This window comes from Lactuca saligna, chromosome 8 (assembly GCF_052625555.1).
Source record: "Lactuca saligna cultivar CGN05327 chromosome 8, ASM5262555v1, whole genome shotgun sequence".
Classification (NCBI taxonomy): domain Eukaryota; kingdom Viridiplantae; phylum Streptophyta; class Magnoliopsida; order Asterales; family Asteraceae; genus Lactuca; species Lactuca saligna.
Genome location: NC_136424.1, coordinates 145990447 through 146013385, shown reverse-complemented (window position 1 = coordinate 146013385; position 22939 = coordinate 145990447). Strand labels below are relative to the sequence as shown.

The window sequence follows — 22939 nt, the reverse complement described above, 5'->3', positions numbered from 1 at the left end:
AATTAAATTTAGATAAGTTAATCCATTAGCAAAGGGATTTTAGGGAATACACTAACCAGATGACACATTGGCTTGGATCGAATTAGAATGAAGTTGTTTGAAGTCAATGAAAGCAAAGGAATTCTGAGGCCCACAAAAGTCTTTTCATTTAATAACCTTAGTGCTATACTGGAAATAGAGTTTATATGGACCATCAACAAACTTTATAGCTCCATTATTTAACCCTATTGTGGGTTTTTGAATGTAGTAATCACCATATTCTTCCAAAAATTTTCCTTATAGGGATGCAAGTGGTTTATCCACATTACATTCAATTTTGGCGGCCTATAAATAGATGAAAAAAAAAATATAATAATAAGTTATACTACACATAAAAATAATTATAACTTAACATGTATAAATAAATAATATTAAAAATAATAAAATAAAAAAATCCAAAATACCCTTCCGTCCATCAATATCATTCCAATCATACGAATCTGTTTCCACATATGAATGATTCGAACCTTGATGGTGTAGTCATCTTTTGCAAGTCACTGATCATGGTAACATTGGTGTTTTCCATTAAGCTGTAAACCAAATGTAGTAACGAAGACTAGTTGTTATATAACAGAAAAGTATTATAAATAAATGACAAAATAATTTTCAAAAGCATGATGACGAAGCATAAATAGTACACATATAAGAACATAAGTATATGCATTTGCACTCTTTACAAATATATAAATAACTAAAATGGAAACGATAAATTTAACAAATTTGTTTGGCTTGTAAGTTGTGTGTTTGCTTCTGTAAATTGCATTATTGAACATCCTGTTGTAGAAATTGTTTCCAAAAATAGAAACTGTAAACAACCCATGTATTATTAGACTGGGGAGTTATTGATGATTAATTGACATGGAATTTGAATCTTGAAATATCTTACTGCAACACCTTTTTTTGTAACTTGTGCCTTTCCCTGTGTTACAATATGTAATCATTGTAAACAAAGTTATTCAACCTTCAAAATTCCTTTATGTATAGAAATAGAAATCATGGGCATTTAAGGAAATACATGGTGAAATATCCAAAATACCTTTATGTCCAAAATTACATTTGACTTTCATTCGAGTATATGATGGGAGTATCAGTATATCAATATTATCATCTAAATAACTCTAAATAATCATGTTTTGAAATAGATTTGAACTTTTTACATGTAGATAAACTATAAAAAGAAATTAGCATCATTTAAAGAAAGTCATTATACAGGTTCAGAGATTAGTTAATAAACTAACAATAATAAAAAAATATAAATTCCTAAATCGCTGTATTCCCATATCCTTGTGTTACAATATGTAATCATTGTAAACAAAGTTATTCAAATTTAAAATTCCTTTATGTACAGAAATATAAATCAAGGGCATTTAAGGAAATACATGGCGAAATGTCCAAAATACCCTTATGTGAAACTACCAGAAATATATGTAAAACGAAATAGAGAACAAAAATAATTTGATACACTTTTATGTCAACCAAATGCATTAAAGACATTTTGTTATTAAAATTCTAATTCTTTGGAATTCAAATTCCTTAAAACCAACCACCTGCTTACTCTATTTTGAAGAATTGCCTATACATTGGTTGTGTTATCCAATGAAATTTAATCCTTTATATGCATGTGATCAATTTTAATTCAGAAATATTTAAGATATTTTGATATGCAGGAGAAAAGACAAATATAGTCATATATTTAGTCCAAAAGAATGTTGGATTTTTGGAAATCCAGCGATGAGAAAGAATATGTGTTTTGGGTGTTTGTACATTGAGAAACATCATAATATAATGTGGTTGAAAAGGCATAAGACACATATATTTCTGTCACCAACTTATTCCAAACCATTATGCACAGGCTGTTAGTACAAGTGCATCACGGGAAACAGTTTGAATGTTGTTTAGCAATATTAAATCTGGAAAGGAAAATTTCCTTTGACTTAAACGACAGCATATGATTTTTTTAACTCAGAGTAAAAGTGCAAAACATCACAATCACAGTTGTTGCAGCAGGGTGTGTGACAGGGAATTTTTTTTTCTTGGAGGCATTTAATCGAACAACTTATATGCTGTAAAATATGTGTAAAAGTTTAAAACATGACAATCACAGTTGTTGCAGCAGGGTGTGTGATAGGGATTTTTTTTTTCTTTGAGGCATTTAATCAAACAGCTTATATGCTGTAAAACATGTGTAAATAATTAGTATATAAATTTGTATACAAATCGACCATATCATGGAAAGGAGAAGAGGGAAACATGAAATGTTCAATTAAAAAATAATAAATTCATTTTGGTGATTCTGTAAAGTAATTGTATCGATCATTACATATGCTAACCTGATGTAGTAGATATTGTTGATAATGGAGTTTGATGATGACTGTGGTGATGTCGTAAATATTTAATCTCTCAATAAAAGGTGACATATGAATAAGATTGTAGCTGTATATATCTTCAAAATTGAATTTGGAAAGGATATGAAGAATAGTTGGGAATGAATTGATTTGATAAGTTTTTGCAAATAAGAGTCAATATGAGTGGTGATTACTGAGAATTATGAATGTAATGTAGGAAGATATATTAGGAGTAAATGTATTCATTGACAAAAATCAGAAGGATATTGTTGTTTCCTTTATTTGTATAATGCAGTAAATTTTTGACAATTTTTAATTTGAAAAAAAAAAACCAAAAAATCCATAATTTGCCAAGTGGAACAAAATTTAATTGAAAAAAGTATAAAAATGCCATGTGTCATATTGAATGAGGAGTTGACATGTGGCAGAAAACCTTCATTATTAAGGGAGATGTGATTTCATGTGTTAGGGACGTAACATTTATTAATTTATTAAACTTTAGTTTGTTAACTCAAAAATACATGCATAGACGATGTATATTTATGAAAATTTAACCAACCACATGTAATTGATCGTGCCACACGTGGATACCTGAATATATATACATATATGTAGTCGTTCATGAAATTATTGAGCGTTTGGCTGTTGTATCTTATAATAATTAAAATAACTCATTTATTTTACATTAGATTCACTAAAACTCAATGAATAAAATACCAAGAGATTTACTGTAACTTGACCGCTCATAGTCTTTGACCTAAATTCCAGGATGTCACATTATCTCCCCGTTAAGGGAATTTCATCTCGAAATTATTTTTTTCTAGAATATTTTGTTAGACTATCGTTTTGCTCTACTAGTATTTCATTCCAATAGTGGAGGGAGCATCACTGAAAAATTGCGGATACTTTTGGTTCATTTGATCTTCACGTTTCCCAGTAAACTCCGGCTTTGTACAAGAGTTCTGTTGGATGTTTCCTATAGTTATGTGGATTCGTTTGAGGCTTTTGAATTCTCGATCCTTGATATCTATTGATTCCTTCACGAAGTGGAGTTTAGTGCTGACCTAGATCTGATTGAGATGAAAGACAAAGTTCTCATTAGAGAGACACCCTTTTAAGACTTCAAATGCAGAAGGTATCGTGAACTTAATTAACTTGTTGAGGTAAATTGAGTTTGTAATCCATCAGATCAATCCGTAATAGGATTTCAAAGGTCCAATATAACGGTGGTTTTCTTACATCGTTTTCATTATCTAATGACACATTTCCATACTACGACCTTTAGTAGGATACGATCTCTTACTTTCAATTCTAAGGGTCTATGTTATGATGTTAGCATTGCTCTTCTGAAGACTATATGCGGTCTTATAATTGATCTTTTTCCTGAACGATCTCCTATGTTGTTTCATGAATAATCTAAGGGTTAGTGAGTGGAGTATCTATAGCCTACTTTTTAGCTAGTTGGGTGTCTCCAACTTCTATTCAGAAAATCGGAGAACAGAACCTACGTCCGTATAATGCCTCAAATGGAGCGGCCTTTATGCTAGTGTGATAACTATTGTTATATGAAAACTCAACTCGCAGCAAGTGAGCATCCCATTAATTACCGAAGTCTATCATACTAGGACGGAGCATGTCTTCTGAAGTTTGTATCTTTCTTTTGCTCTTTGGGTTTAGGAAAACTAGGAAAATTTGAACGTTATTCCAAAATTTTAAGTGTATTTTAAAATGTATACGTTGTTCAGGGGTTGATCTAAGGTTTCTAAAGTACTAGGTTTCTGCGGCAAATCTTGAAAATATCCTTCAATCTCTAAAAATTTCAACCATTGTAGTCTATCAAACTCCTTGCTCAAGGTTTGTTATTTACCGGCCCGACCTTAAATAGCAGAGGTGTATGTTCCAGGTTTATTTATGGTGTGGCTTATGAACGGTACTAACCTTAATTGAGGCGTTTCACCTAAAGGGTTGAGTTGGTAGTTTTAGTTGGAGGCATGTTAGAGTTTTAGTATGTATTCTCATCACAGGTCAAAGTATGTATAACTTTTATATGTTTTTGTTGGTGGGGTTTGCAGTATTATTAAGTTTTTGTTTTGTACTCCAAGACTACTAAGTATAGACGAGGGCCAGACAAGAAACACCGGAGGGCAAGACCATTTTAGCAATTAAGGCATTCTAAAATCCAGCAACCCAAGCGACATTTCAAAACCAATTGTCGTACCGTTAGTAGTCAAGAGGTAGTGTAATTAAGATTAATAATACTTTTATTAAAACGTAGTTGCTATAGTTGTATTCCTCTTTCGAGGACACGAGTTCCCTATAACAAATTTAGCTCTGATACCAATATGTCACACCCCCAGTCGAGGCGGCGGAACAAGCCAGGCTGTCCGATGAATTTCATGGATCACAGGCAAATTAAATATATAGCACAAGTACAACAATAAACAAAATAGTGTTTACATTCCATCTTGATTCTTGAATAGAAGGTTTTTACAGATAATAATAATAATACATGAATTGCCTAAACTGCTGCATGTAAACTTGGTCACCTGTAATCAAATGTGTCTTCAATGTCTGTTTAGTACTTTCCTGAGAATACATGTAATTTTGAAAGTCAGCATAATGTTGGTGAGTGTCACAGCTTTTGTGCTAACACAGTAATACTTTTAATTAGTCTAAAAAGTATTATCGTTGTATTTATAACGATAGTTAAAAACAGTGTTTGCAATGAGTCTTTTAAAAACCCAAAATGTATTTCTGTATATGTAAATCCACACTGTAACTTTGTTTGTAATAAATCATTGAAAGCCAAAATATATTTGTTGTATAAGAAAATCCATACTTTAAACTGTGTTCGTAATAAACCTTTGAATATTCTTTAAAACCAAACCGTTATGTTACATAAGTAATTCCATACTTAAAAATAGATTTGAAATAGTTTTTGCAATGAGTCTTTTAAAAACCCAAAATATATTTCTCTATAAGTAAATCCATATTGTAATTGTGTTTATAATAAATATTTGAAAGCCAAAATGTTTCTGTTGTGTAAGAAAATCCATACTTTAAACTATGTTCGTAATAAACCTTTGAATATTCTTGAAAACTAAACCCTTATGTTACATAAGTAATTCCATACTTAAAAATAGCTTTGAAAGCAACAAGCCCATGGTCGTTAGTGAGAGAGAGAGAGATTCCTAGTTAATGTTTTTAGTGAGTCCTATAACCGACCCCTACAACGCTTCGTTGGACGTTGCAGTAATGAATGTAGACACTTATCAACCGTTTCGATTGATCAGTCGAGGGTTGTAGCTAGCAACCGCAGGTGGGTATGTCAACCCCATATAGACTTATACATATGTATCTCGCTCCGAAGATTAATGGTTACAGTAGTGTGGGTATGTTAAGCGTTTAAACTCAGCTAATGAAAAATGTCTCACTAAAACCCCTTAACTAAAAAGTTTGTGAATAACTCTCAGTCGTAACTTACTCTTGGGCAAGTCACTAGGCATAATGAATATTGTTGTATAAGGTTTATAAAAGTCGAGTATGTTTGACATATATGTAAAAGTGTAATGTACTCGCTTTTATAAAAATGAATGTTTCAAATTAACGAACGTATGTACATGTATAAACTTGGTGTACTTTGTATCGTGTAGCATTTGTTGTATGAAATGGTTATTTCAGGATAAAATAACCATAATACGTAAACGGAAAATTTATACTAGTTTATTCGTAAAAATACGGAAAATTGCTAAATAATAATATTTTTATAAACTAGGTTTATTATATTTTCGAATAAAAATGTAATTGGTTTGTATAAACAAAATACATTGACACATATATTCCCCCTGAAATAATTAAAATATTAAAAAGAGGCCGTAAACGCTCACCTTTAAAGCGTGAATTCGATTTGAACGGTGTTCGGATTTCTTTGAAATACTTGTGTGATTTGTTACGTGACATTCCTCGTTCTTAAGACGAACCACCGAGTATATTTGTATTCCCTAATAAAGCAAAGGGGGTATTTCCTAAATGAATAAACTCTAAGGTTTGATTTTGCCAGAATCATACTTTAGGGACTGATATTGAGAATTATTCTGAAGACAGGGGTTAAACATTTGCATTTGAAACTGATTTGGGGTTTTTGGACTGATTTTGAAATAAGGTTTTAATAATGGGGGTAGTTTTTGATAAATTTAAATAAAAGCTTGAGTTGCCTTGACTTTTGACTGGGTCAACTCGGAGCCCGTTTTCTTTTGGTGTTGGAGCCCCATATCCGATCTAGATGACCCACTTAAAAGGAGATTAGGGTTAAATCTCATCCCGTCATTTGTTGAACGTGCAAGCGAAGAATACGAGAACGATAATCATTGACGCGATGGCGACCGAAGGGATTCACGGAATTCGCACGCGGCATTCACCAATCGGATGGCGAGGGGAGGTCGTCATCTCCGGTGTTGGACGGGCAGAAGGGAAGAAGCAACGGAATTGCTCTTGTCTCGGTGGATGTAGCGAGGGGCTGATGAAGCAGCCTCTCGACTGTTTGCTTCGTTTCCGGTAGCGAGGGGCGAACAGGGGAAAATCCGATGGTGTATGCGAAGGGAAAAGAGGTCCGGAGTGGTCTTGAAGGCGTCGTGAGCAGCAGCAGCAACGATGACCGGAGGCGATTTAATTCCTTAAGCAGCGTTTATCTTTTTTCCCTATTCTCATCGTCGAGACCTCCAGTGGTTCTCTCGGTTCCAGAACCACGAGCTGGTGATCGGATTTAATGGTGGAAGCAGAAGCCAAGTGGCAGCAGTGACGACAAAGAGCTTGTTCTGTGCTTCGGTGGTGCACGCACATAAGTAAGCAACAGCAGGGGTGTTTTGGTTGGTCGCTGGCAGCTAAGACACAGGTTCCCCTTTTTCTTTTTCTTTTATTGTTTGATAGAAAACATTGGAGTGTATGAATGCTTGGTTTTTGATAGAAAGAAATGGAGGATAAAATAGATGATTGGGTTGATTGTTTGATAGGGAAGGAATGAAACACAAATGTCTTCCGGTTTGCAGGTATACACGAAGGAAGTAGAACAGATGAATGCTTTAAATAGGAGATGTTTGTGAGCTGGTTCTCTGTATCATTTGTTGATTTTCACAGCTACCATTGTGGAGTTTATAAGGTTATGGCTTTGAGTGTGTGTGTGTGTGTTTGGCTTCACTTTTTTTTTTTTTTTTTTTTTTTCATGATGACAGATAGAAATCGATGGGGGAAAGGAAAAGAAGCACAACAAAATGAGGATGTTCTTCTTAGGAATCAAGACTAAAGAGGTATAGTTTTTGTGAATCAAACATTGAATCAAGACTAAAGAGGTATAGTTTTTGTGAATCAAACATTGATTGATTGTTAAAGAGCTCAGTTGTTAATTTATCATTGTGGTTGAGTGTAGGGTTCGTTGACAGGGGACAACGAAGAAAAGGGAAAGAGTGCAGCATTGCCGAAGGAGAAGATAGGGGATAGCAGCGGAGTTAGGTGTTTGAGTTATTAGTGCAAAAAGTCTTCAAATTATCCAGCTGTATTTGAGTGTTGTCTAATCATCCCCATTATTTGAGGAAGGAAAGGGAAAACCGTATTAAAACCCAACATATTTTCATCAAAGTTTTAAAAAAACCAATATATATATTTTTTGTACGTTAAAACTCATATATATTTTAAAATGTATGTTAAAACCCTTATTTTTTTTTAAATGTATCATTTAAGGCATTGAGCTTGGTAAATCATAAATAGTTAAAAATGTTATATAATCGATTCACAAGCTTTTGATTGTACAACTCATTAGATTAAAAAATTTTAAAAAGATATGAGGGTTTAAATGCACTACAAAAAATTATATAATAGGTTTTTTATTCCTTTCATAAAAATAGATTAAGTTTTTCTAAGCGTAGAAAACCTTAAATAAGTATTTCAGAAAATATAAGGGGTTTTGTGGACTAAAAATAATATAGTGTTTTTTTTAAAGCATTTGATGAAAATACATTGGGTTTTTATGAAGTTTTCCCGGAAGGAAAATCTATTTTTGAGTGTTTAGTAGATGAGAAGGACAACATAGAAAGCCAAGTCTAGCTATCTTTATTTTTATTTATTTATTTATTTATTTATATTTGGCAGATCAAATAGATGTATTTGTGTATGTATTTACATAATGTATTTGTTTCAATATCTGTGTAATGTGTGCGTATTTGATTTAATTGAGTGTGCGTGGTTGGTGTTTTCCATACATACTCTAAAAACTTTATAGTGTGTGTGTGTGTGTGTGTATATATATATATGTATTAAACTTTATGAATTTATTAAACTTTGGTTTGTTAAATAAAAACTACACGCAAAAACGATGTACAATTATGAAAATTTAACCAACCACATGAAATTGATCGTGACACGCGTCAATACCTGAATATATATATATATATATATATATATATATATATATATATATATATATATATATATATATATATATATATATATATACATGTAGTCGTTCATGAAATTATTGAGCGTTGGGCTTTTGTATCTTATAATAGTTAAAATAATTCATTTATTTTATGTTAGATTCACTAAACTCAATGAATAAAATTACCAAGAAATTTACTGTGACTTGATCGTTCATAGTCTTTAACCTAAATTTCGGGATGTCACATTTCCTCCCCGTTAATGTGATAGCTATTGTTATATGAAAACTCAAACCGCGACAAGTGAGCATCCCATTCATTAATGAAGTCTATCATACTAGCATGAAGCATGTATTCCGAAGTATGTATCTTTCTTTTGCTTTAGTCATCCTTCTGTGGATGATATGCAGTACTCACGTCGAGTTTGGTTCCTAGGAACCTCTGTAAAGATTCCCAAAATATGGAAGTGAACCTGCTCTCTCGGTCCGAGATATTAGTTATTGGCACACAATGTAGTCTGACTATATCCTTGAGATAGGTCCTGGTGAGTTTCTGTATGCTGTCAATTTCTTGATGGCTAGGAAATGAACAGACTTGGTTAAATAATCAACCATTACTCAAATGGCATCATAACCGCTTGAAGTTCTTAGCAACTTCATTATGAAGTCTTGGGTCATTTGTTCCAACTTTTGTTCTTCGATTGGCGGTTGTTGGGGTAATCCAAATGGTCTTGCTTGTTCTTTCCTGGTTAAAGCGTCTAATATGACATTTGCTTTACCAGGATGATAACGATTTTCACTACGTAATCATCTAGAAGCCCGACGCACCTTCGGGGTCTCATATTGAGCTCTTTCTAGTCGAAGATGTGTTAGGGGGGGTTGTGGTCGGTGAACACGACACACTTCGTTCCGTAGGGGTAGCGTCTCTAAATCTTTAAGGGAGGCACTACATCTCCTAACTCTAAGTCGTGGGTATTATAGTTGGTCTTGTTTATCTTGATTCATATGCAATGACTTTGTTTCTTTGCATCAGTATGCATCCAACCCTTGGTGAGAGGTGTCGTAGGATACTGCAAATTCTTTTCCTTATGGAAGAGACAAAATTGGTGCACTGCACAACAATTGTTTCAATTTAACGAAGGTAGACTCTTGCCTATCTCCCTAATCGAACTTTTTGTCTTTCTAGCTTAGTGCGGTGAGAGGCTTGTTGTTTTTGAGAAATTCTCGACAAATATCCTATAATACTCTACAAGCCCTATGAATTGGTGTACTTTGTTTGGTGTCGTTAGTCAGTTCAGATGACATAACCAGAAAGTTGGAGTGACTGTACCGAGTCCTGAATGTCATATTTGGAATGTCTACTTATTGAACTCTAAGTTGATGACAGTTAGATCTTAGAACGATCTTTGAGTAGTAATAGGGCCCTTATAGTTGGTCGAACAGGTCATCGATCCTCGAGAGTGGATATTGGTTCTTGATGGAGATTTTGTTCATATCTCGATAGTCGATGCATTTCCTGAACGATCAATCATTCTTTTTGACAAACGATACCGAAGCTCTTCATGGAGAGAATCTTGGTCGAATAAAGCCTTTTTCAAGAAATTCTTGAAGTTGACAGGATAGTTCTTGCATTTTCGATGGAGCCAGACAAGGAAATCTTTCCATTGGTGTTGTACGCAGGACTGTGTCGATTCGGAATTCGAACTGTTTGACTGGAAGTACTCCAGGTATATCCTCTAGAAATATACCCAGGTAATTACACACCTGCGGTATATCTTTGATTTCCTTACCTTTGTCTTACATATCCACCACGTGGGCCAAGAAAGCGAAGCATCTGTTCTGCAAAACACCTTTCTTGCCTTCATGCAACAGATAGTTGTTAGATTCTTTGCTGATTTGCCTCTATAAATCATGAGAGTTTTTTATTGTTTTGTAAAGGTAGTCAAACTGATTTTTCGTAACATAGATCTCTGCTCGATGAAGTGATAACCAGTCCATTCCATTGAACACATTCAAACTTCCTATGATCATATGTATTAGGTTGACGTGAAAAACATGGGTATTCACAGCCTTTCTGCGAAACTTAGAGGTGTGACCTCTTAAGTTATAGATGTTGCAGACCATGCAATTTCTGAAACAGTGGGAATTGCACTTGGTATAGTGGGATAAAATTCTAGAGTAGGGATTTGATTGAGTAGGAGTATTTGTGATTACAGCCTACACAACCATAGGTTTTTGGATTAGGTTTGCGATGTCTGAAGTTCCTTTTTGACTTGTTATGGAACTTCCTTTTTGTACTCCTAGCCTGGTTCTTTTCAGTTTGTGGGGGTCATGGTACCTTGACAGATACGATGTTTCAACAATTTATAGGTCAATTTCTTAGCACTGTCAAAGGTTTTGGGTCCAGATGCTGTAACTAAACCTTGAACTAGTGAAGAAAATCCGTAGATGTACCTTTCGCTATTTTTGTATTCCGAGTTCACCATTCCTAGGTAACCGTTTGCCAGATCGTTTTTGGGAGGTATAAGCAGTCGCATGGTAGGGTTCCAATTTATAGAGAGTGGTCGATTCTAGAAATCCTTCAGATTTGTAAATTATAGAGATATGGTTGAAAGCCTGCCCATTTCAAATGATATACAAAGAATTTTGGAGACTACTGAATGATCAGTTGGGAGCTATGGGTTTCTTTGACACGACGGTATCGATTCTTTGTTCTTCATTAGGTTTAGAAAAACTAGGAAAGTCTGAATGTTATTCTAGATTTTTAAGTGTATTTTAAAATATATACGTTGTTTGGGGGTTGATATAAGGTTTCTAAATTACTAGGTTTCAGAGCGAATCTTGATAACATCCTTCAATCTCTAAAACTTTCAACCATTGTAGTATGTCAAACTCCTTGCTCAAGGTTTGTTGGTCACCGGCCCGACCATAAATAACATATACGTACGTTCCAAGTTTATTTATGGTATGACTTTTGTACGATACTAACCTTAATTGAGGCGTTTGACCTAAAGGGTTGAGTTGGTGGTTTTAGTTGGAGGCATGTTAGAGTTTTAGTATGTATTCTCATCGCGGGTGAGAGTAAATCTAACTGTTATATGTTATTGTTGGTGGGGTTTGCAGTATTATTAAGTTTTTTTTTTTGTACTCAAAGACTTCCAAGTACAAATGAGGGCCAGACAGGAAAGACAGGAAACACTGGAGGGTAGGACCATTTTAGCAATTAAGCCATTCTAAAATCCAACAACCCAAGCGACATTTCAAACCAAAATTCCCTATGTAGTTATTACTCAAGAAGTAATGTAATTAAAATTAATAATACTTTTATTAGAAGGCAGTTGCTATAGTTGTATTCCTCTTTCGAGGACACGAGTTCTCTATAGCCAATTTAGCTCTGATACCAATATTTCACACCCCGGTAAAGGCGGTGGAACACGTTGGGCTATGCGATTATGTGACAACCATCAAAACTCAGGTTAGGGCTCATCTAGAACATTTTCATTTCCATGCATGCACGTAACTTGCCTTTAGTAGCAACAAGTTGAGATAGATCACGACTTAATAGATGCCTCGGAACAAGTAGTGTAACTTAGCTTGTTTTAAGTAGTCACATTAATATGTGAATACTCCAACTAGGTTGTAAACTGGCAAAATTCAATCACAAAACTAAACATGAAACCATGTTCAGTAGATCCCGCCTCAAGGGTAAGTTAAATACCCTTAATTATTAATCGGAACATATGATATGCTTAACTAGTTTAAGTACTTATCATAATCAATTTAATTAAATCATGATTTGATTTAATTGATAGTTGGAAATGATATCCAAATATCATAATTGGAATTATGAGCCAAAAGTATAATTCAAGGATTCTCCAATCCTACAACCACATATTATGAACCTTTGTTGCAATTGTTGAAATATGTGAAATTGATTTTATAAAAACTAAATCATAGGTTATCTTTTTTCTAAATTAATTCAAGAAATATAAGTTTACAACTTATTTCCAAATGTAAATATTTCAATAAAAACCAATGAATAAAACCCTACGAAATTATGATTATATTTGAGTTTTTATAAAATTTAAAGCCTAGATTTATAAAAAATGAAAGGGAGGCTTTTCTTATTTTATCAAATAACAAGAAAAATACCCTCTCTTTCTTAAAAATTCGGCCTTTAGGCCTTGCCCTCTTCCCCATACCTTAAAATCTATGATTACAACTCATTTGGACCATATTCACAATCTAACTCACACTCACTCTTCACTCCACCTCTTTACATCCTTCAAGAACACGTTTTTCTCTAAAAAACAATCTCAAAATTCCTTCAATAACAGCCCTTGACCACGAAAATTTGAAGCTCCAAGTGTGTTTCTTGATAATAAAAAATCAAAGTCAAGGTATGAATTCACAACCATCTTTTATTATTTAACCACTCTTGCTTCAAAAACATCTTTCATTTCACCAATTTTTTGAGTCTATGCCTCTACCATGGCTAGAATCTTATTTTCTATCTTGATGTTTATATATTTTCACCATCACATGTTTCATGTATTAGAAATGGTGAAAATCTATAATCAAACCTATGTTATGACAATGATTTAAGCCATTCATGTGCATTTTACTTCAAAAACCAACTTCTACTTCTTCACCTTCTTCAAATTATTTTCCTTTTTTGTTAAAATGGTTTTTAAAACATCATGAATGTGTTTTAACACCATGCATGTATGATAAAAAGGTTTCATGTATATGCTCTTAGTGGAAAATTTGATTTTAAGGATTAAAACATCAAAGTAAAGTAAAGAGTTTAGAGAAATAATTTATCTTTCATAAATGCATGTATGCATTCTGATAAGTTTTAATCTTTTAATATATGGAAAAAAATGTTTAGAGTATGAGTTTATGATGATATCTTTAAATTATTTTAAAGGATTTACTCAAAGTAATGATGAAATCTCACATTTCTAACCAATCATAATGCATGCAACTGCCAGATTTCTTTTCCGGAATTTGAACTACCATATCTCACTCATTTCTTAACCAAAATTCATGATTCATTTTTTGAAATATAATATATTGATTTAGGTTGAGAAACCAATTGGTCTTACTGTAAAACAATAAGAATTCGATTTTTGGCGATTTTTACAAAACAGTTGCACAAGTAGAACTTTTTCTGTGATCACTAGTATTTCATTACATAATCAAAGGCCTTAAACCCCACAATAAATCTGGAGAAAATTATTTTTGGAACTTGACACATTTGTCTCAGGAGACCTAAATTTTATGAACAAAAACTTTACAGAAGTTTGTACAAAAATTTTTGAACTTCTAGCTACATTTGGAACCCATTCACTAATTAGTGCTACATTCCTAAACTTGTTGGGGGTGGAATACCCCTATTTAGCTCCAAAATAATATTTAAATAAATTGTTTTGTGGAAGATCATGGTTTCAAGGGATGTTCTATAAAACCCCTATTGTTATAATATAATGTTTATTTTTCTACAAAAATAAGTATTTAATGGCCAAAAATTCAAAATTAATAATTATAGATGAGATAAAAATCTAAAAAATTATAGAACTGACTTTTGTATGAAACCAAGATTCCACCTAAATTTTCATACAATTTGCCCACTGTCTGGTATTTTATTCAAATTTTTCATTGAATTAGGGCATGAATTTACAAATCCGGGTCTTACAACCCAAATGCCCAATACCAATATTTTTCCTAGCTTTGGGAACATTATGAGAACTTGTAAAAACTAAATTGAGAATTTTAGAAACTGTTTACCATTTATTTTTAATTTTCTCTATTAATTGGGCTTTAATTTACAAATAAGTATCAAATAACCTTCAAAAATGTCTACAAAATTTCTGGACACCAATGTCCTTTCTTAAAACTAGAAAAAAAATCTTTGTAATTTTTGGAATTTATTTCCATGCCTTTGTGAAATTTTCAACACAATGCATTATGACTTATTGTTACTGATAATACATCGTACACAGTTTGGACACTTTAACGACACCATTAGTTGGATAGGTAGTTCTTAGATAATGGATTAGTGAATTGTATCTCACTAGAAACTACTTGTTCCATAGAGCTATAGTAGAAATCGATCTCTACAACACCGAACCGTGAACTCTCCCTAGTGAGTATTCACAACCCTCTTTTTATTGTTTTTTTGGGGGTGAAAAGCATGCTACTGTTTTATGAACTATCCGTACTATATTAATCAACTTGGAATGATCTTGTTTTATGAACATAATGAAATCGGAATGATCTTTTCTTATGAACTTAATGAACTTGAAATGATCTTTTTTTATGACATAATGAACTTGGAATGGTATGGTTTTATGAACTTAATGAACTTGGAACGATATTGTTTTATGAACTTGATGAATTTGGAATGATACTCTTTTATGAAATTTTTGTTATGAACTTTATACGATAAACTCTTGATATGAAGTTTATGATGTGAGCTTGTCATGATTTTTGTATGTTAAGTACCAGAGAACCGAACTACAACCTATTAACTCGTATTTCAAGTCAACGGTCTTATGGATAGCGCTATTTGGGGTAGACAACCCCCACTCACCCAGAACCGTGAGTGCATATTTCTGTGAACTGACATCATGGCAACCATGGACATGATGGAATGGGGCAAGAACGATCGTTAGGCTTGGTTGTGAACTGAGTGCTTTGGCATTCAACACTCATTTTAAGTTTGAACTTTGTGAACAAATCTATATATTCTTACTGAAATGATGTACAAGTATAAACCTGTGAGCTCACCAACTATTATATAGTTGACCCTCCTTTTTGCGTGCTTTTCAGGGAAGAGTCAGTGATTTGAATTAGAAGTCAACATGATTTTGCACTTGATGTTTCTTTTTTTATGTATTGGACTTTGTACTAGGGAACTAAAAGGTAATTTTCTTTGAATATGATGTAAACTTAAAATTCTCAATGATTATGGTTGGTAAGCCTATGTACCTTGTGTTATGAGAACTTAGCATGTCACCCTTCGTGCTTCCGCTTTAACGGGATGTGATAGATTAAATTAATGGATCACAGGCAAATTGAATATATAATACAAGTAAAACAATAAACAAAATAACATTTACATTCCTTCATGATGTTTGAATACAAGGTTTTTACAAATAATAATGAAATACATGAATTCCCTAGAATGATAGACATATAAGATGACTGTAAGTAAAATTGGTCACCTATAATCAAATCTATCTTGAATGTTTGTTTAGTAGTTTCCTAAGAATACATGTAGTTTTGAAAGTCAACATAAGGTTGGTGAGTGTTAGAGGTTTTCTGCTAATGCAGTACCACTTTTAATAAGTTTAAAAAGTATTTTCTTTGTATGTATAACGATAGTTAAAAACAGTGTTTGCAATGAGTCTTTTAAAAACCCAAAATGTATTTCTATATAAGTAAATCCATACTGTAACTATGTTTGTAATAAATCATTGAAATCCAAAATGTATATGTTGTATAAGTAAATCCATACTTTAAACTGTGTTCGTAATAAACCTTTTAATATTCTTGAAAACCAAATGTTTTGTGTTACGTAAGTAATTCTATACTTAAAAATTGCTTTGAAAGCAACCAAACCCATGGTCATTAGTGATATATATATATATATATATATATATATATATATATATATATATATATATATATATATATATATATATATATATATATATATATATATATATATTCCTAGTTAATGTTTTTAGTGAGTCCTTTAACATGGCTACCTGATTGATTGTACCCCCTACAACACTTCATTGGATGTTGTAGTAATGAATGTAGACACTTATCACCCGCTTTGTGTAACATCCGGATTTTCAGGTACATTATTTAATTATTATTTTTGGAAAATTTGAGAGATACTCGGTGAGTTGATGCTTAGACTCGCCGAGTAGAGTCGCGAATTTTCATCCGGGTTAATGATCGGACTCGGCGAGTCGACTAGTATACTCGGCGAGTCCGTGCAGTTTAATGAAACCCAATTTTCGGGGTTTGAGACCTATCTATAGGCCCTTATGGCCTTCATTTGCGGCTACCAGTTGATAGAGAGAGACCCCAGAGTGTGTGAGTGTTTTGAGCGAGAAAGGAAGCCATTTTTGATCCTTGTGTGGGTGATTTTGCAAGAAGAAGGTGACCAAGGCAAGAGGAAGCTGAAGAGGGAGCTAATATGTAGATTTCAGAGCTTAAGGACTTCATCTTGAGGTACATATTCGATCCTTCTTCAGTTTGGGGTGTTAATCCTTGAGAGTTAGGGTTTCTAGCCCATTTAGAGTATGATTGTTAGTGCATTTGGTCCCTTCTTGTGTTCAGGCTTCGAAAATGGATCCAAAGAGGTCCAAAGACCTTAAATCCTTGATCTTTATTGAGTGTCTTGGAGAGATATGAGTTTTGGATGGCATATTGAGCCCATTTCTTCAAATAGAGCCATAGGGTCCTTGCATGGGCATCAAGATCCAAACTTTACGTGTTTTTATTGCTTTAGGAGGCCATATCTATGATTTAGAGGAACGGATCTGACCTCAGGAGCTCATTTGAGCTCGAGCATGGCATGAACTTGCCGAGTCCTAAGAACAGACTCGGCGAGTAGGGCTAGGGTTTCCCGTAAGTCACTTAGTGAGTAACTTGTAGAGTTGGGGGATTGAATCGGTGAGTCAGAAGGGGGTAGAGGATTACAGGTGGAACTCGCCGAGTCCATAATTGAACTCGACAAATTGAGTCGGGGTGGCCCCGCGATTCATGCTAGGTGTAACCCATCGAGCAGGTGGAAGGCTCAATGTGTCATGAGAGGCTAAAGAGATAGTGCACACGTGTAGACTCGCCGAGTCGCCCAAGTGCACTCGACGAGTCAGGTCAAGGTTTGACCATTGACTTTGTTGACTTTTAGGGATTGGTCAACAATGGGTCTTTGAGCCAAGAGATGGGTAAAATGGTATTTTACCCATCTGAGAGTACTAAGAGAGGGTTGGGTCTAGTCTCGAGAGTTATATTTATGAGCGTATTTTACTTTATGCGATTAGGCGGAGGCTAGACTATACTGCTACCGAGTCAGGGATTTACCAAGACATCTGAGGTGAGTCTTCTCACTATACTTTACCTTAAGTGGTAATTAGAGTTATGTGACAGAGTTATTGTATGCTATTTATGTGATGTGTTGCACTGCATTTTTTCTATGTGATTTATTCCATGTGTATATCAGAGTTAGACCTGGAAGGTTCACAGAGCTAGGACCAGAGGGTCCACAGAGTTAGGGCCCAAGGGCCCACAGAGTTATAGCCTCGAGTGGCTAGTGTGTGTTATGTATTGTATTTTTGGGAACTCACTAAGCTTTATGCTTACATTGTTATGTGTTATGTGTTTCAGGTACCAGTGATGATCCCGAGAAGGCGCCGACATGATCTGTACACACACCCGCGGAGTTTATCATGATTTGATCTTGGGAAATGTTTTGTGAACAATGATACGATACAATGATATTTTATTAATGAATGTGCTTGGAAATGTGTTTTAAAATGTGAAAAATTGTCTTAAATTTTTACGGTGTTACAAGTTGGTATCAGTGCCTTGGTTTGAGATTCGGATGCATCTTCGGGTGTATCTGAACTCAAACTGACGATTTGGAAAAAAAAAATTTGATAACAAAACAATTTTAAAAAGAGGGTTGAGAAAAACAGAGCAGAGTCGTGTGTACGATCAGCCAACGCCCGAACGGTGATTTCCCAAAATACCCTTGTAATAAGTGTTACGAGATATATTATGTTATGTTATATGATGAGCTATATTATGCATGCTAGAGTAGACTAGGTATCCTTATTAGGACTAGAGTTGCATGATATATGATGCCTTAGTCTAGGATCTTTGCTACTAGGGATTCTTGAGAGTGTTTAGATAGCAGTGAGGAGCTTATGAGAGATCAGACAGAGTGTAACATATGATTTGGGAGAGTAGAGTGCTTGGAATTTGGGACTTTGGGAGGAGGACTTGGGATGAATGCTGACGTAGTGTGGTCGGTAGTATTAGGCCCGCACTACCGAAGGCACCGGGTCAGTGCGCAACCCAAGTAAGAATCCTTAGGGTACCAGAGATCAAATAGGATTGGGATATCGAGTGTGTGTACACCCGAGCGAGTTTCTGATATCTTGTGTTCTATTTGAGAGAGGCATCATGGTGGGGACGCGCCACAGACCAGGGGCTAGTGGAGCGGGTGTGAGCAACTAGGAGCTCCGCCAGATGATTCATGATAAGGTGGTTGTTGCCATCTGCGATGAGATTCCAGAGATGTTCGAGTCTATCAAGACCAGCTTGATAGAGACATTCGACAAGAGACACACTGCTCTTTCTGATGCTGCGGGCACTGCAGCTGTAGCTGTGGCTAAGCCGCAGAGTGGTGATGTGTTGCTGTTCCGGGAGTTCAGCAACACAAAACCATCAGAGTTTGATGGGATCCAGGACCCGATTGCAGCGATGAGGTAGATTTCAGGCATCGAGGGGTGTTTCTTCACCTGCTCATCTCCATAGAATTTGAGAGTTCATTTCACGTTGAACCAGCTTCTCTTGGGAGCAAAGGACTGGTGGAAGTTTGTGAAGGTGCATTATCCGCGTGCTGAGATTGTTGCAGTGACTTGGGAGAGGTTCACTGCTATGTTTCGAGATGAGTACATTCCCCAGGTGGAGAGGGAGCGTTTGGCCCAGGAGTTTCTGACCCTCAAGCAGGGTACTGAGTATGTCATAGTGATTACGAGGATGTTCCATGAGCGGGCGATGTTTTGCCCAGAGCACGTGTCCTCCGAGCAGGCATGTATGAGCCAATATATGAGCGTTTTGAGGAGGGACATACGGGAGTTCGTGGCAAACTCGACATACCGTACATTTGTTGAGCTTTAGGAAAATGCCCGGAATAGGGAGACAAAGCTGGAGACCCAGGCTAGGGAGGAGGCTGAGTCTCAGGGGAGGGATTGGCGACCGGCGCAGTCTCAGCCGGTAGCCAAGCGGGCCAAGCCCGCAGATTCGAGATCTGGGAGTCAGAAGGGCCGCACTTGTGGCAAGTGCGGAAAGAGCCACGATGGGGTGTGCAGAGCGGGGTCTTGCTACAAATGTGGCAAGGAGGGGCATATGGCCAAGGACTGCCGCAAGGAGTTTGCAATATGTTTTCACTGCAACCAGACCGGACACCGGAAGACAGAGTGTCCACAGTTGCGAGGGACAGCTCAAGGAGCATCTTAGGGATCTGCCCCTTCTGCAGTGAGAGCTACAAACAGTCGGTCCGTAAAGGGCGATGCACTGTAGGCACGAGGGAGAGCCTTCCATTTGACTGCGGAAGAGGTCCGCGCAGCGCCCGATGTCGTGGCTGGTACTTTTCTTGTGAGTTATGTACCTGCCAATGGTGTTATTTGACTCGGGGGCGAGTCGGTCTTTTGTATCTTTGGCTTTTAGTCAGCACATCAGTATTAATTGAGAGGCGTTGATTCGACCACTGGGAGTTTCCATAGCTAACGAGAGAGCGATGTATGCCACCGCGGTGATCTGAGGGTGTGTACTCGAGATTTTCGGCGTTGAGTTTCCGATTGATTTAGTTCCTATTGCGACGGGAGATGTCTGTGTCATCGTTGGCATGGACTGGTTGAGCAAATTTGGAGCGGTTATCGACTGTGAGAGATATCTGGTGACCATACGAGACCTTGGTGGGGGAGTTCTTATGGTGTACGGCGAGGGTACGCGTTCTGGGTCGGAATTTTGTTTAGCCACTAGAGCGAGACAGAGTCTACAGCAGGGCTGTAAGGGGTTTGTAGCGTATGTGATGGATACGAGGGTTGATTCAGAGAGACCGAGGTTAGTTGATGAGATTCTGTTAGTGCGTGAGTACCCGGATGTATTTCCGGAGGAGTTACCGGGTGTGCCTCCTGACAGGCAAGTTGAGTTAAGTATCGATTTGGTTCTGCGGGCTGCGCCTATCGCCTTGCGTCTCCAGAGATGCAGGAGTTATCCTCACAGCTTCAGGAGCTGCTGGGGAAGGCGTTTATTCGGCCGAGCAGTTCGCCGTGGGGAGCACCTATCCTTTTTGTTAAGAAAAAGGATGACTCACACCGGATGTGGATTGATTACAGGGAATTGAACAAGCTGACGGTCAAGAACCGTTACCCGTTGCCGAGGATCGACGATTTGTTCGATTAGTTACAGGGAGCATCTTGGTTCTCCAAGATTGATTTGAGGTCTGGATATCATCAGGGGAGGGTGCAAGATGAGGACATCCAAAAGACATCGTTCGGGACTCGTTACGGGCATTACGAATTCGTGGTGATGCCTTTCGGGCTCACTAATGCATCGGCGGTGTTCATGGATCTCATGAACAGAGTATGCAGGCCGATGCTGGATCACTCGATGATCATGTTCATTGACGACATATTGGTGTATTCGAGATCCAGAGAGCAGCATGAGGAACATTTGAGAGAGATCCTCAGAGTTTTGAGATCAGAGAGGCTTTATGCCAAATTCTCCAATTGTGATTTATGGTTACGAGAGGTCCAGTTCCTAGGGCACCTCGTTAACCAGAAAGGGATATTGGTTAATCCGGCCCGGATTGAGGTAGTGATGAGTTGGGAGGTTTCCGAGGTCACCTATCGAGATCAGGAGTTTCCCAGGGTTGGCTGGTTATTATCGGAGATTTATCAGGGATAACAGGCTAAACAAAAAGAAAAGGGGCTGTTTTTCGTCGGAATAGGGGCCTGTTGACACAATCCCATTTCTTTCTCCCTATTTTTCCCATGTATTTCTTGGAAAAACCAAGGCAAAAAAATTGTCGGCCTATGAATGTGGGTTTCTCCAAGATCATCGTACCACTCACCAAGTTGACCTGGAAGGGTGTTGCTTTTTCATGGGGCCCAAAGCAGCAGGCCTCCTTCGAGACACTTCACTAGAGACTATGTGAATCCCCGGTGTTAGCCCTTCTGGAGGGGATGGAGGACTTCGTGGTGTATTGTGACGCGTCACTATCAGGGTTAGGAGCGGTGCTTATGCAGAGGGGGCATGTGATAGCATACGCATCGAGGCAGCTGAAGCCTCATGAGATGAGGTATCCCACCCACGATCTGGAGTTGGGGGCAGTGGTGTTCGCCCTCAAGATCTGGCATCACTATCTGTATGGGGTTCGGTGTACCATATACACGGACCACAAGAGCCTGAAGTATTTAATGGATCAGCCCAATCTGAACATTCGATAGAGGAGATGGTTGGATGTGGTGAAGGATTACGATTGTGAGATCCTGTACCACGCGGGCAAGGAAAACATTGTAGCCGATGCTTTGAGTCGTAGGGTGGAGGGTGCCCCGATATAGGTTGTTTTTATGAGGCTGACAGTGATGACCCTAGTATTTGATGCCATTCGAGGGGCCCAGGATGAGACCGTGAGACCAGAGAAGTGTAAGTGGGAGCGGGTTATCAGGCAGGTATCGGAGTTCGTCACCGATAGCCGAGGACTTATGACCTTTCAGGGATGGATTTGGGTGTTGTTTGTGGGCAGTACGCACACCATCTTGATGGAGGAGGCCCATAGATCGAAGTTTTCGATCCATCCTGGGGCTAATAAGATGTATTTGGACCTGAAGAAAGAGTATTGAGGGCCTTTATGAAGAGGATGTTGCATGGTTCATTGAGAAGTGCTTGACCTGTCGCAGGGTTAAGGCCGAGCACCAGCGTCCACATGGTAAGCTGCAGCCGTTAGAGATTCCCGACTGGAAATGGGAACAGATCACCATGGATTTCATCACCAAATTGCCGAGGAATACGAGGGGTGTCGATGCAATTTGGGTGATTGTGGACAAGATGACGAAGCGCGCTCACTTCCTTGCTATTGGCGAGAGCTCTTCTGCGGAGAGGCTGGCAGAGTTGTACGTGAGAGAGGTGGTATCGCGGCATGGAGTACCGGTCTTGATTGTTTCAGAACGAGATGTACGTTTCACTTCTAGGTTCTGGAAGAAGTTTCATGAGGAATTGGGTACGAGGCTGCATTTTAGTACAGCATACCACCCACAGACTGATGGACAGAGCGAGCGGACGATTCAAACGCTCGAGGACATGCTTCGGGCATGTG

At 36.9% G+C, this 22939-nt stretch overlaps 1 long non-coding RNA gene across 2 annotated transcripts; it reads left to right on the top strand.

Moving 5' to 3' along the window:
• The first annotated feature begins 6741 nt into the window (after positions 1–6741).
• Positions 6742–8120, top strand: LOC145012533 (uncharacterized). Of its 2 annotated transcripts, XR_013664567.1 has the most exons (3): positions 6742–7275; positions 7430–7729; positions 7807–8120. It is a non-coding gene; the product is annotated as an uncharacterized LOC145012533 (long non-coding RNA). The 2 variants fall into 2 exon arrangements; XR_013664566.1 differs by having other exon boundaries at positions 7430–8120.
• Positions 8121–22939: the final 14819 nt, after the last annotated feature.